Source organism: Neofelis nebulosa, chromosome 4, assembly GCF_028018385.1.
Source record: "Neofelis nebulosa isolate mNeoNeb1 chromosome 4, mNeoNeb1.pri, whole genome shotgun sequence".
Classification (NCBI taxonomy): Eukaryota; Metazoa; Chordata; class Mammalia; order Carnivora; family Felidae; genus Neofelis; species Neofelis nebulosa.
The window spans coordinates 167,039,253-167,050,837 of NC_080785.1; the positions used below are offsets into that span (position 1 = coordinate 167,039,253).

At 59.9% G+C, this 11,585-nt stretch overlaps 1 long non-coding RNA gene across 1 annotated transcript; it reads right to left on the reverse strand.

Moving 5' to 3' along the window:
- Positions 1-543: 543 nt before the first annotated feature.
- On the reverse strand, positions 544-2,808 carry LOC131511144 (uncharacterized). Its single transcript, XR_009261349.1, has 3 exons — positions 2,632-2,808; positions 1,274-1,388; positions 544-1,153 (listed from the first exon to the last, which is right to left on the reverse strand). It is a non-coding gene; the product is annotated as an uncharacterized LOC131511144 (long non-coding RNA).
- Between the last annotated feature and the right edge of the window lie 8,777 nt (positions 2,809-11,585).

An 11,585-nucleotide genomic window follows, 5' to 3' on the forward strand; every position in this document is an offset into this window, starting at 1 on the left:
GGACTTGCTGGCGGGCTCTTCACCATGATACGTACATAACTCGGGCAGCAGGAGAAAAAAAAGCAGGTGAACTTGGACTGATCACAACTAACTTGGTGCATGAAAGGGCACCATCCAGAGACAGCCCACAGAGTGGGAGGAAATATTTGCACATCTTGTACACGGGAGGCGGGGCTAGTCGTAAGGATGTGCAAAGCAAGCGTCCTTACAACTGGACAGCCAACAGTTTCCCAACGAAAAAGCGGGCAGAGGATGTGAATGGACATCTCCCTAAAAGGTGGCGTCCAAGTGGCCACTGAGCACATGAGCAGACCTAGTACTCAGTCTCCCTGCGGATGACACCTGGATCGGGGCTGGGTTTTTCGTCCACCGAGGGGTGGGGTCTCGGCACCAGGACCTGGGAGGGGAGTTAGCAAGGCCCGGGAGGGGTCCTGAGGTTGGGGGTGGGGAGGCATGCCCGGGTGATCGCCTGGGTGTGCTGTTCCCTGTCTTACCCCACATCAGAGGCGGGGAGCCTGGCGGGGGGTGGGGGGGGGCGGGGCGCAGTCGGTTAAGCGGCTGACTTCAGTTCAGGTCATGATCTCACGGTTCGTGGGTTCGAGCCCCGCGTCGGGCTCTGCGCTGACAGCTGAGAGCCTGGAGCCTGCTTCAGAATCTGTGACTCCCTCTCTCTCTGCCCCTCCCCCACTTGCGCTCTGTCTGTCTCTGTCTCTCTAACATAAATAAATATTAGAAGAATTTTTAAAAATAAATAAGCATTAAAGAAAATTAACAAACAAACAAACAACTAGCCGGTGGCTCCCGGATGACGGAATCGGACACTGTAACCGATTTCTCCGTCTCCTTCCCTGCCTGGGGACGCCGTGCCCAAGGTGGGGCAGGACACAGGCACAGGTGCAGGGGGGCCACCGGCCCACGTGGGCTAGGAGGAAACCCCTGTGCCACCCTCTTTCCCCTCCCGGCCTCTCCCCTCCCTTCCCCAAATCTCCCTTTGGTCTGCTCAGCTCACCATAGCCCTGCGACCCTCTGCCTTACAGGGAAGGGACCGCTTTTCCGGCCCGCCTGGCTCCTGCCCTGTGTCCGCCAGCCCCTGAGGTTCTGGGAGCCTCTGGTGTCCTCAGTGGGGGCCTTCCGGGTTCACGGCCGGGCCAACCTAGGGGGCAGGGAAGGGGTTCCCCGGAGCCCAGCAGAGACCTGCAGAGCCTGGGTGCCAGGGCACCTCCGCTGGGTGCCCCTCACCCCACAAAACGCAGTGTCCCCGAACATCACTCACTGGGGGCGGACACGCTCTCATCAACACTTTGTTTTGGTCACCTCAACACCTGCCCTCGTTCACAACAGCATGATTCACGGTAGCCCGGGCTGGAAACAGTCCAGACGTCCAGTAGCTGAAAAACAGGTACACACGGTGTGTCCACCGCGCACGCACACGCCCCTCAGGTGCATCCACCGCGCACGCGCACGTCCACAGATGAACGTGTCCACCGCGCACGCGCACGTCCCTCGGCCGCGAGCAGGAGCGAGGCGCCCGCCCCCGCCACCCCGCGGACGGACCCCGAACGCACGACGCTCAGGGAGGGAACCGGACACAAGAGGCCACGCGGGGTGTGGGTCTGCGTGTGTGAAACGTCCAGGACGGGCTCATCCACGGACGGGAAGGGGGCTCGTGGGGGCCGGGGGCCGGGGGCGGGTGGGGATGACAGCTAATGAGGACAGGGCTGCTTTTGGAGTGATGGAATGTTCCAGAATTAGTGGTGGCGGTTGCACAGCTCTGTGAACGCGTGAACGTACTAACAACCAGTGAATTGTACTCTTGAAGTGGGTGAGCTGTACAGTATGTGAATTATATCTCAATAAAGCTGTTATTAAAAAAGCAAACCACCCTCTCCCATTGGTTCACGCTCTATCCTGCCGGAGCCTCAGGTGACTCCCCGGTCCTGTCTGGCGAGTCCTCCACGAGGCCCTGGGCCCTGAGCTGCCGGGGGAGAGGTGACGGGCCCGGTTCCTCCCGGGCTGGGAAGGCAGTGGCTCTGTTCCCCCCGGGCTGTGGACCCCTCGACTCCCCAGAAGGGCCGCAGGGTGCCGGGTGGGGCGGGTGGGACTGAGGAACAAGGCCACGCCCATTTCACAGACAAAAACACCGAGTCCCTGAGACAGGCAGGTGTGCCGGAAAGCAAGCAGAGCAGCTGGGCCGCCAGCCTGGGGCTGCCAGACAGATGCCGTGGTGGCAGGTGGCCTCGGGGACACTGTCCCCCCCCCCCTCCCCCCCCAGCACACACATCCAGGACCGGGCTCAGACCACACGGAGCCTCCTTCCTAGCGGTTTCTGGGCCAAGGGTCCCTTGCTGGGTGACGTCAGCTGACATGACATCCTGTTCTGCCTTGCACCCCGCCCCACCGGCTCCCACTGGGGACATCGCGGGGCTGTCCTTGGCGTTCTCTGGTGGACGTGACTCTCGGCCCCACTTCAAGGCGGCGGGCGTGGGGGCAGGAGCCCGGAGGGAGGAGGTTGCCCGCCCCGCCCGAGGTCACGTGGAGAACTTGACCTTGACCCCTTGACCTTGACCCCAAGGGGGGGGCGGAGGCTCTCGGGAGAGGGAGCTGCAGGTGGCGCCCGGCGGGACCCTGTACCTGACGGCCGCCCCGCGCTCTCTCCACCCCTCGTTCCGCCGCTGTGGCTCTGCCCGAAAGTGAAGTCCGGTGACAGCAAAGTGAAACCGAAGCCTCAGCCCGCCGGGCCAGCCCCAGGAGGGCCGGGGGACACGGGCGGCTGCCGGGCGGCCCACGTGGCAGGCGCCGGATGGAGGGCGGAGCCTGGCGTTCAACTGCGCTGATTTTAAAAAAAGAAAGAACTCGGACCAGAAGTGCGGCCTCGTCCTCCCGCCCGCCCCCGCCCCCCGCGGCCTGCTCTCCTCTGCCCGCCGCCTCCCAGGGGGTGGGGGGCGCAGGGCCAGGACCCGGCCTCGTCCCCTTGGGGTCACGGAGGCGAAGCCGACCCACGGGGCCCCTCCCTGAGGCGTCCCGTCACCGCCCGGCTTCGGGCCCATCGCACGGACGGACGGACGGAGAGCAGGGGCCCCCACCCGGAGCGGAGACGGGCCGCCTCCCTGGGGCGGAGGGGGCAGAGCGCAGCAAGGGGGTTCAAGTCCCCGGTCGCGGAGAGCCAGGGGGCAGCGCTTTATCCTCCTGCCGAGCACCCAGAGGGAGAGGCCCCAGGCCCGCTTAGCAGCAGGCAGGATTGAAGTTAGACCCAGGCCAGGGTTTCTCGCCCTCGGCACCGTGGATGTTTGGGGCCACATCATTCTCGGGGGGGGGGGGGGGGGGGGGGGAGGGGGCCTGAACGTCAGGGGGGGCTCAGCAGCATCCCTGGCCCCAACCCTCCCAGCCGGGAGCCACCCCTTAGGGTCACAACCACCGATGCCACCCCCCCCTCCGTGGGAGGGAGTGGGGTGGGGGTAGGCGGGTGGGGATAGCAGCCTGACTCACGTGACCCACCGCCCTAAGCAAATTCTTACAGTGTGGGGCCAGGCCGGGGAGAGAGCCGCAGAGACCGAGCCGTGACCCAGGCCCCAAAGGCAGGCAGGCTGGCCATCCCGAGCGCCGGAGCGCTCTGTCGAGGTTCTGAGAGGCCCCAGGGGGTCCCCATCGAGCCTGGGAGCGAGGGGGGCATCCAGGAGGCCAGGACGCAGGTGGAGAGAGAGGCCAGAGCCAGGTGCAAAGGCCCATTGCACAGGTAGGAATACTGAGCGGCAAGGTGGCGTAAGGGACAGCGGGAGGGCCAGAATAACCCGCCTTCCTCTAGCTCCCAGACCAAGTCTAAACTGCCTAAGTGAGGTGCACTAGCGCCCCCCCCCCCCCCCCAACCGAGGTACAAATGGGCCAGGCATCTCCCCAGCCGCTGAGAGTTCAGAGGCTGCTGCTCGAGAAAGATTTCCCCTGTGAGGCTCAGGGGCTGGGCCGGGGGAGGCCTCCGGGCGCCGGGGGCAGTCGGGCGCTCCACGCGGCCTCGATTTGCCAACAAGTACTGAAGTGTTCCCGGTACTTGCACACCTGGTTTGGCCACCCCGGGCGGGCTGGTTAAATGTTGGCTCTTCCCCAGGAGCACCTCTGGGAGGAGCCCCGGGATCTGGGAGGAGCCTGACTGGGAGGAGGCTTTACCGGCCACCGCCGGAGCCCTGCGGAGGGGCTGGCTGGCTGGTGGCGGCCCCCAGGCCTTCCGGGTGCCCGCGCACCTGACACGCAGGGCCCCTGCCCACGGAGTCAGCACCACGACCCCAGCAGGACACTCGAAGGCTGGCGCCAGAGGCCGGCCCCTCGTCCCGTCCCTGTGGTTGGAGGAAGCAGTTTGTGCCCTTGCTGGGCGGACAGAAAAGGGCGGCCTCTGTGCAGCCGGACCCTGATGTGTTTGGCTTTTCTTTTTTCAGTCTTAATAGAACGAGAGAGAGAGAGCCGAACTCTGATATTTTTATTGTGTAAAATCTATGTATGTCACCATCGTCACCACCTCTAAGTGCACAGCTCAGGGGCATCAAGGGCACTCACGGTCGTGCAGCCGCCCCCGCCATCCGTCTCCAGAACCTTCCATCTCCCCAGACTGAGACCCTGCCCCCATGAAGCACGGCCTCCCCACCCCTGGCTCCCACCATCCACTCTCTGACTCGGTGGATGGGCCTCCTCTGGGGACCCCCCGTGCGTGGGGTCACGCGGGACGTGTCCTTCTGTGTCTGGCTCCTGTCCCTGCGCACAGCGGCCTCCGGGTCCGTCCACGCGGTGGCAGGCGGCAGGACGTCCTTCCTTTCTGCGCTGAGGAATATTCCAGCGTGTGGCTGGACCGCACTGTGTTCTTCCCTCATCCATCAACTGACACTCGGGTTGCCTGCATCTTTTGGCAACTGTGAACATGGCTGTACAAACACCAACATCATTTTAGGAACCGAACTTTGCTCCGGATTCTCTGACTCAGGCCCCAGCAACCCTGTTGGGCGCTTTGGAGCTAGATGGAATCGGAACTATGGAACTCATCTGCCTGCCTGGGGCCAGAGCGGACCATGAGTGGACCAGACCCAGTGCGGTTGGCCAGGCCGGGCAGCGGGAGGAGGCTCAGATGGGACACGAGCTGGTCTGTCATCCCTCCCTCTGGTCCACCCCAGAATCAATTCCATCCTCCGCAGGTCAGCCCCACAGAGAACCCCCGGGGAGGTAGGCCTGGCTGTCAGTCTGTCTGTCTTTCCTTGTGGGACGTGGCTTCCTGTCTCCCTTCCCCATCTTGGTCTTGTCCCCGAATGGTTTGGTGAGACCACCACCTCCCTTGGGCTGAGCACTAGACCTCTAATATTATGACCTGAAATCACATTAGCTTTTTCAGAAGCCCAGCTACGCTATTGGTTTTGAGTTTTTTGTTTTTTTTTTTTTATTTTAACGTTGATTTATTTTTGAGAGAGAGGCAGAGACAGAGCACAAGCAGGGGAGGCTTGGTGAGAGGGGGGAGACACGGCATCCGAAGCAGGCTCTAGGCTCCGAGCTGTCAGCGCAGAGCCCGACGCGGGGCTGGAACCCACGAACCGTGAGATCACGACCTGAGCCGAAGTCGGACGCCCAGCCGACTGGGCCACCCAGGCGCCCCACCACTTTCAACCTTTTCTCAGGGTGCAGTTCAGCGGCATCAGATACTCCCACACTGATGTAGCCGTGCCCACCACCCGTCTCCAGAACTTTCTCACCTGCCCAGACTGAACATCTCGTCTCCGTTTGCTCAGCTGGCTTTTGAGAATGCGCCCAGACCTTTACGGCCCTCCCAGGAGACCTTCTGTTTATTTGGCTGTTTTGCGTCGTCTACCCTGGATCCAGATCTCTCTCTGTTCTTGCAGACGCGTCTCCCGAACGGCCGATCACTAGCCTTCGGCACGTCAGCACCTTTACTCAGGTCGCTGGTAAACACAACAGGGGAGAGCTAGCTAGCTGGGTAGATGGAGGTGTTGTTGCCCACGCACGCACCATGGCCACGTCCTAATCTCCAGTACCCCAGAACGTGACCTTCCTGGGAAATACGGGTATTGAAGAAGATGTCCTTAGTGAAGTGACCGTGAGGTCATCCTGGAGTCGGGTGGACCCCTACTCTGATATGACTGCCGTCCTCATAAGAAGGGGGCCTTTGGACACAGAGACAGACTTGCACAGGGTGGGGGGGGGGGGCAGTGTGAAGCGATCCAGGGAGACGGCCGTCGGTCTGCAAGCCAGGGAGCCCCCGAGGTTCCCGGAGGCGAGGAGAGAGGCCAGGAACACGTCCTTCCCTGGGGTCTTTGGAGGGAGCCTGGCCTTGCTGACGCCTTGACTGTGGACGTGCGGTCTCCAGACGTGAGGGAGTATGTGCCTCAGTTGTCCTGTGGCGCCCAGCCTGTGGTTCCCTGTTATAGCAGGTGCCAGCAAGGGGACTTAATATTTTCTAGGGTCGTTATCAGAGGAGGGGTCAGAGACACATTGGAAGAATGGCATCCTGCTGGTTCTGGATGGAGGGAGGAGGTCATGGGTCTTTTCAAAACTAACTGCGGGGCACCTGGGTGGCTCGGCCGGTTGAGCGTCCGACTTCGGCTCCGGTCACGATCTCGCGGTTCCTGGATTCAAGCCCCGCGTCGGGCCCTGTGCTGACAGCTCGGAGCCCGGAGCCCGCTTCGGGTTCCGTCTCCTTCTCTCTGAGCCTCCTCCACTAGTGCTCTCTTTCTCTCTCTCTCTCTCTCTCTCTCAAAAATAAACATTAAAAAAAATTTTTTAATACATAAATAGGGGCACCTGGGCAGCTCAGTCAGTTAAGCACCCGACTTCGGCTCAGGTCGTGATCTCACAGTGCATGGGCTGGGGCCCCACCTCGAGCTCTCTGCTGTCAGCACAGAGCCTGCTTCGGATCCTCCGTCCCCCTCTCTCGCTGCCCCTCCCTCCCCTGCTCGCGCTGTCTCTCAATCTCTCTCTCAAAAATAAATAAGCATTAAAGAAAAAACCCTCTTTAAAAATAATTGCGTTATGTCATTTATATATATTTAAGACCAACAATAGAAGTAAACGTATCCATACACTTGCAGACACACACAGGCAGGTCTAGGGACACCCCCAAGCCAAGGCCACCCTCTCCCTGACACTCCTTATCCAACTGTCCACTGCCCCCCCCCCCCCGGAAACCTGGCAAGCCCTTCGGGTTCTAGGCCTCCCGTCCCCCCACCCCGACATCGGACCCAGCATCAGCTCTTTTCCACCTGACCTGCGGAACAGACCTGTTCTGGGGCATCCGGGTGACTCAGTCAGTTAAGCTTCCGACTCCCGATCTCAGCTCAGGCCGTGACCTTGCAGTTCGTGAGTTCGAGGCCCGCATCAGGCTCTGTGCTGACGGCGTGGATCCTGCTTGAGATTCTGTCTCTGCTTCTCTCTGCCCCTCCCCAGCTTGCGTTCTGTCTCTCAAAAAGAAACATTTTGGGGCGCCTGGGTGGCGCAGTCGGTTGGGCGGCCGACTTCAGCCAGGTCACGATCTCGCGGTCCGTGAGTTCGAGCCCCGCGTCGGGCTCTGGGCCGATGGCTCGGAGCCTGGAGCCTGTTTCCGATTCTGTGTCTCCCTCTCTCTCTGCCCCTCCCCCGTTCATGCTCTGTCTCTCTCTGTCCCAAAAATAAATAAAATAAAAAACGATGGGAAAAAAAAAAAAAAGAAACATTTTAAAAATAAAATAAAATTGAGGCGCCTGGGTGGCTCAGTCGGTTGAGCGTCCGACTTCAGCTCAGGTCACGATCTCGCGGTCGGTGGGTTCGAGCCCCGCGTCGGGCTCTGGGCTGATGGCTCGGAGCCTGGAGCCTGCTTCCGATTCTGTGTCTCCCTCTCTCTCTGCCCCTCCCCCGTTCATGCTCAGTCTCTCTCTGTCCCAAAAATAAATAAACGTTAAAAAAATCTTTTTTTAATAATAATAAAAAAAAAAGTCCACAATCCACGTACCCCAATATTCACTCTTTGGAGTATAGAAGTCAGTGGTTTTCAATCTAATCTTAGAACATTTTCATCACCCCTAAAGGAAACCCCGTTCCCCCTTAGCAGTCACTGTCCCTCCCCGGCCCCCACGAGCCCCCTTCCCGTCCGTGGATGAGCCCGTTCCGGACGTTTCACACCCGCGGACTCCCACCCCGCGTGGCCTCTCGTGTCGGGTCCCCTCCCTGAGCGTCGTGTGCTCGGGGACCGTCCGCGGGGCGGCGGGAGTGGGCGCCTCGCTCCTGCTCGCGGCCGCGGGATGTGCGCGTGCGCGGGGGACACACCCGAGTGACGTGCGCGTGTATAGATGGACACGTTGTGTTTACGCATCCGTGAGTCGACGGACGTGTGGACGGTGTTGAGTTTGAGGCTGTTACAAGTAACGCTGTTGCGGATTTTCGCGCACAAGGTGCTGTGTGGGCCACATGCTGTCCTTTCTCTTGGATACACACGTAGGGTCCCCCGTTAACTTCTGGAAGAAGCGCCACAGCTGTGCCGCTGGGCATTCCCACCACTCGTGGTGCTGGTGGCAGGGGGGCGGGGGTTCCGGCCTCTCCCCAATCCCATCGACACTTGTTACCGACCTTTTTCACTCTCCCCATCCCAGCAGGGGTGAGGTGGTGTTTCATCGTGGTTTTGATTTGCATTTCCCTGATGACTAATGATGTTGGGCAACTTTTCATGAACTTTATGGTCCGTTTATGTATCTCTTTTGGAGAAACGGCTGTTAAAATCCTTCGCCCGGTCGAAACAATTTGGTCACTTTGCTTTTAGCGTCGAGTTTCAGATTTCTTCGTAGGTTCCGAGGAGTCAGCCCTTATCACATCTATGATTTTCGAAACTTCTTTCTCTCCCCTTCAGTGGGTGTTTCTTTCACTCCCTTGATGGTGTTCTCTGAAGCACCAAAGTTAAGGACTGTTACTTGAAAGATATTTTAAATTTCATGGCAAATAACGTATGCATTGGGGCGCCTGGCCGGCTAAGTCAGTAGAGCATGTGACTGTTGATCTCGGGGTTTTGAGTTCGAGCCCCACGCGGGGCATAGAAAATACTTAAAACAATAATATACGCGTGGTACGGAATTCAGAAGATCAAAGACAGTGAACAGAAGGTCTCTGGCCCTGCTCCCCACCCTCCTGAGAGCATCCCCCAGAAGCTATCCCCGCTCACGGTGACAAAGATTACCTGCTCAAAATCTACAAATTTGCAGCCTAGCCAACACAACCTGAATTCACGTCCACCCAATGCCTCGCTGTGCGTCTTTGGGAAATTATTCAACTTCTTCTCCTCCGGGTCTCGGTGTCATCATCCCGTACCTCAGGCTTGACAATCGATGCTGCACAGGGGGACCGACATCGCAGGCGGAGACAGAAGTCAGAAAAGCAGAGCTGACTGACGTTCCCACCGACCCTGGAACGAGAGTTAGTTTGGAGACAAGTGCCCGCTATGTGTCAATTTTCGTATTGCTCTGTGGCTAAGACAGAGCTGGTCAGGTTGACACGCCCCAAGAAGCATCTGACGGGGGTGGGGGTTCTGCCGATGAAGTAACAAACGCTATGAGTGCGTGTGGATGTTTCAGCTCTGAAAGGTGGGTTTCAATCCAGCGCTGCCCTGGCCAGGAACAGGAGGGGGGTGTGGCCCAAGAGTAGTAATAACACCGACAGAATGACATCTAGGCTGTATACTAAGGACTTCTGCCGCACTGTGCTGTTGAAGATCGTTACCCCTGCCACCTTATCTCTCCCCTGTTTACAACGCTAGGAAGTCCGGGTCATTATTTTCTAAAGGACGCTGAGGATCAGAGAGGTTAAGTAACCTGCCCAAGGTCACACAGTAGCTCAATCTCTTACGCTCTATGAACTCTAAAAATAGTATCTACCTGGGTAATGTGGGGGGAGGGGAGGGAGTAGGGTCTGAGGAATGGGGGTCAGGACAAAGCTTTGCCTCCCTTCCTGTTGTCACTGCAGGGACTGGAGTGAGCATGGGGGGTGGGGCGGGGTATGCCAGCCCGGCACATCCTTGGAGGAGCCACCCCCAGCCCTTCTGGCAGGGTCCAGAGTCGGGTGGAATGCTGGATTTGACGCCCTTGCCCCTTGCCCCTCTCTGGGCCTCAGTTTTCTCATATGTAAGATGGAAATTATGTAATGCCTCCTTCTCAGGGCATAATGAAGTTTAGATTCGATGCCAATCTTCTGTACGCGTCTATATTCATTCCCTGCCCCTTCTGAAGCGGTTTATCCCCTGTGGAAAAACGGTGCAGGATATTCAGGGCTGCATGGTACAGGAGGGGAAACTGAGTCACCCGGAGGGTGGAGCTTGCGGGGAAGGGGGTGAGGCCATTGAGGAGCAAGGCCCGAGCTCCAGTTATCTGCAGGAGTCCAGGCACCACCCTGAGACCTGCAAGTTGTCTTTCTGCCTGGCCCTTCTGTCCTAAGGCTGATGGCAGGCTGGTTTAAGGAAGGAAAACGGGCTTATATCCCAGGCAGGGTCGTTAGAGCAAAGTCCCTGGGTTCCACCCTCACCGGGACCCACACGGCCCCTCCCTCAGTCCCTTCCTACCTACTAGGGGCCGGTTTCAGTCCTGGGGCTGGCACTTCCCCTCTGGGGGCCTCCCGGGTTTCCCCTAGAAGCCAAATTATTATTACAAAAGGCGATTCAACCCGTTTGGGAGTTGAAAGGCGCCTTTAATATGTTGGGCGAAGAAGCAATAAAGTACCAGGGGCGGTGGGAAGCTTTGAAGTCCGAGAAGGACAGACCCCCCGTCCACTTCACCCACGGCAGGGCCAGTAATGGTGGTGATAATGATGGTAACAGTAAATAATAATGATTATAACGCGATTGGACGTTAGAATGGAGGTAAACAGGACCCGGGACAGAGCCAGCCACTCGAGAGGCGCTCGGTAAAAGGCGGCTCTAAAGCAGGTGCCAGCCCTCTCCGTCCGAGGGAAGGAGGAAGGGGAAACTGAGGCCCAGAGCCCCTCGCGCGGCTGATCGCACCGGCCGGCCCTCCCCAGGCGCCTACTGTGTGCAGCGGGCAGCCGGCCGGGCCGGGTCAGGCTGTTCTCACCGCGCGGCCCCTCCTCCCCCTCCCCCGTGCCCCGCCGGACCTCTCCCACGACCGGGGAGGAAGTGGGAGAAATGGACAGGGGAAAAAAGTCGGGCTGAGCCAACGCCTCCCCACTCCCCATCTCTGCCCCTCCGGAGCCACGCAGACCCTTGAGCGAACGGCCCGCAGGACCCAGACGTCCGGGGCCCGGTCCCCGTCCAGCCCAGCGGCCCGCAGTTGGGTGGGGGAACTCGGCAAGCCGGGAAAACAACCGCCCAGCCCGCCCCTCGCCAACCCCTTCCCCCGCTACGCCCCTGGCGCAGCGGGCGGAGGCGACTCTTTTATATAATCGCGGGCAGGCAGGTTGGCTGTTTCATTTAGGGACCCGGGAGCCCAGCGGACCCAAGCCGTCAGTCGAAAACCCGCCCCCGGGTCCCTTCTGCGGCGGGGCAAACTGAGGCCCCGGGAGGGCCGGCGCCTGGCCCGGGGTCCCCGCTCCCTCGCCCCCCCCAACCCCAGCGGCCCAGGCCGCCGCGACCC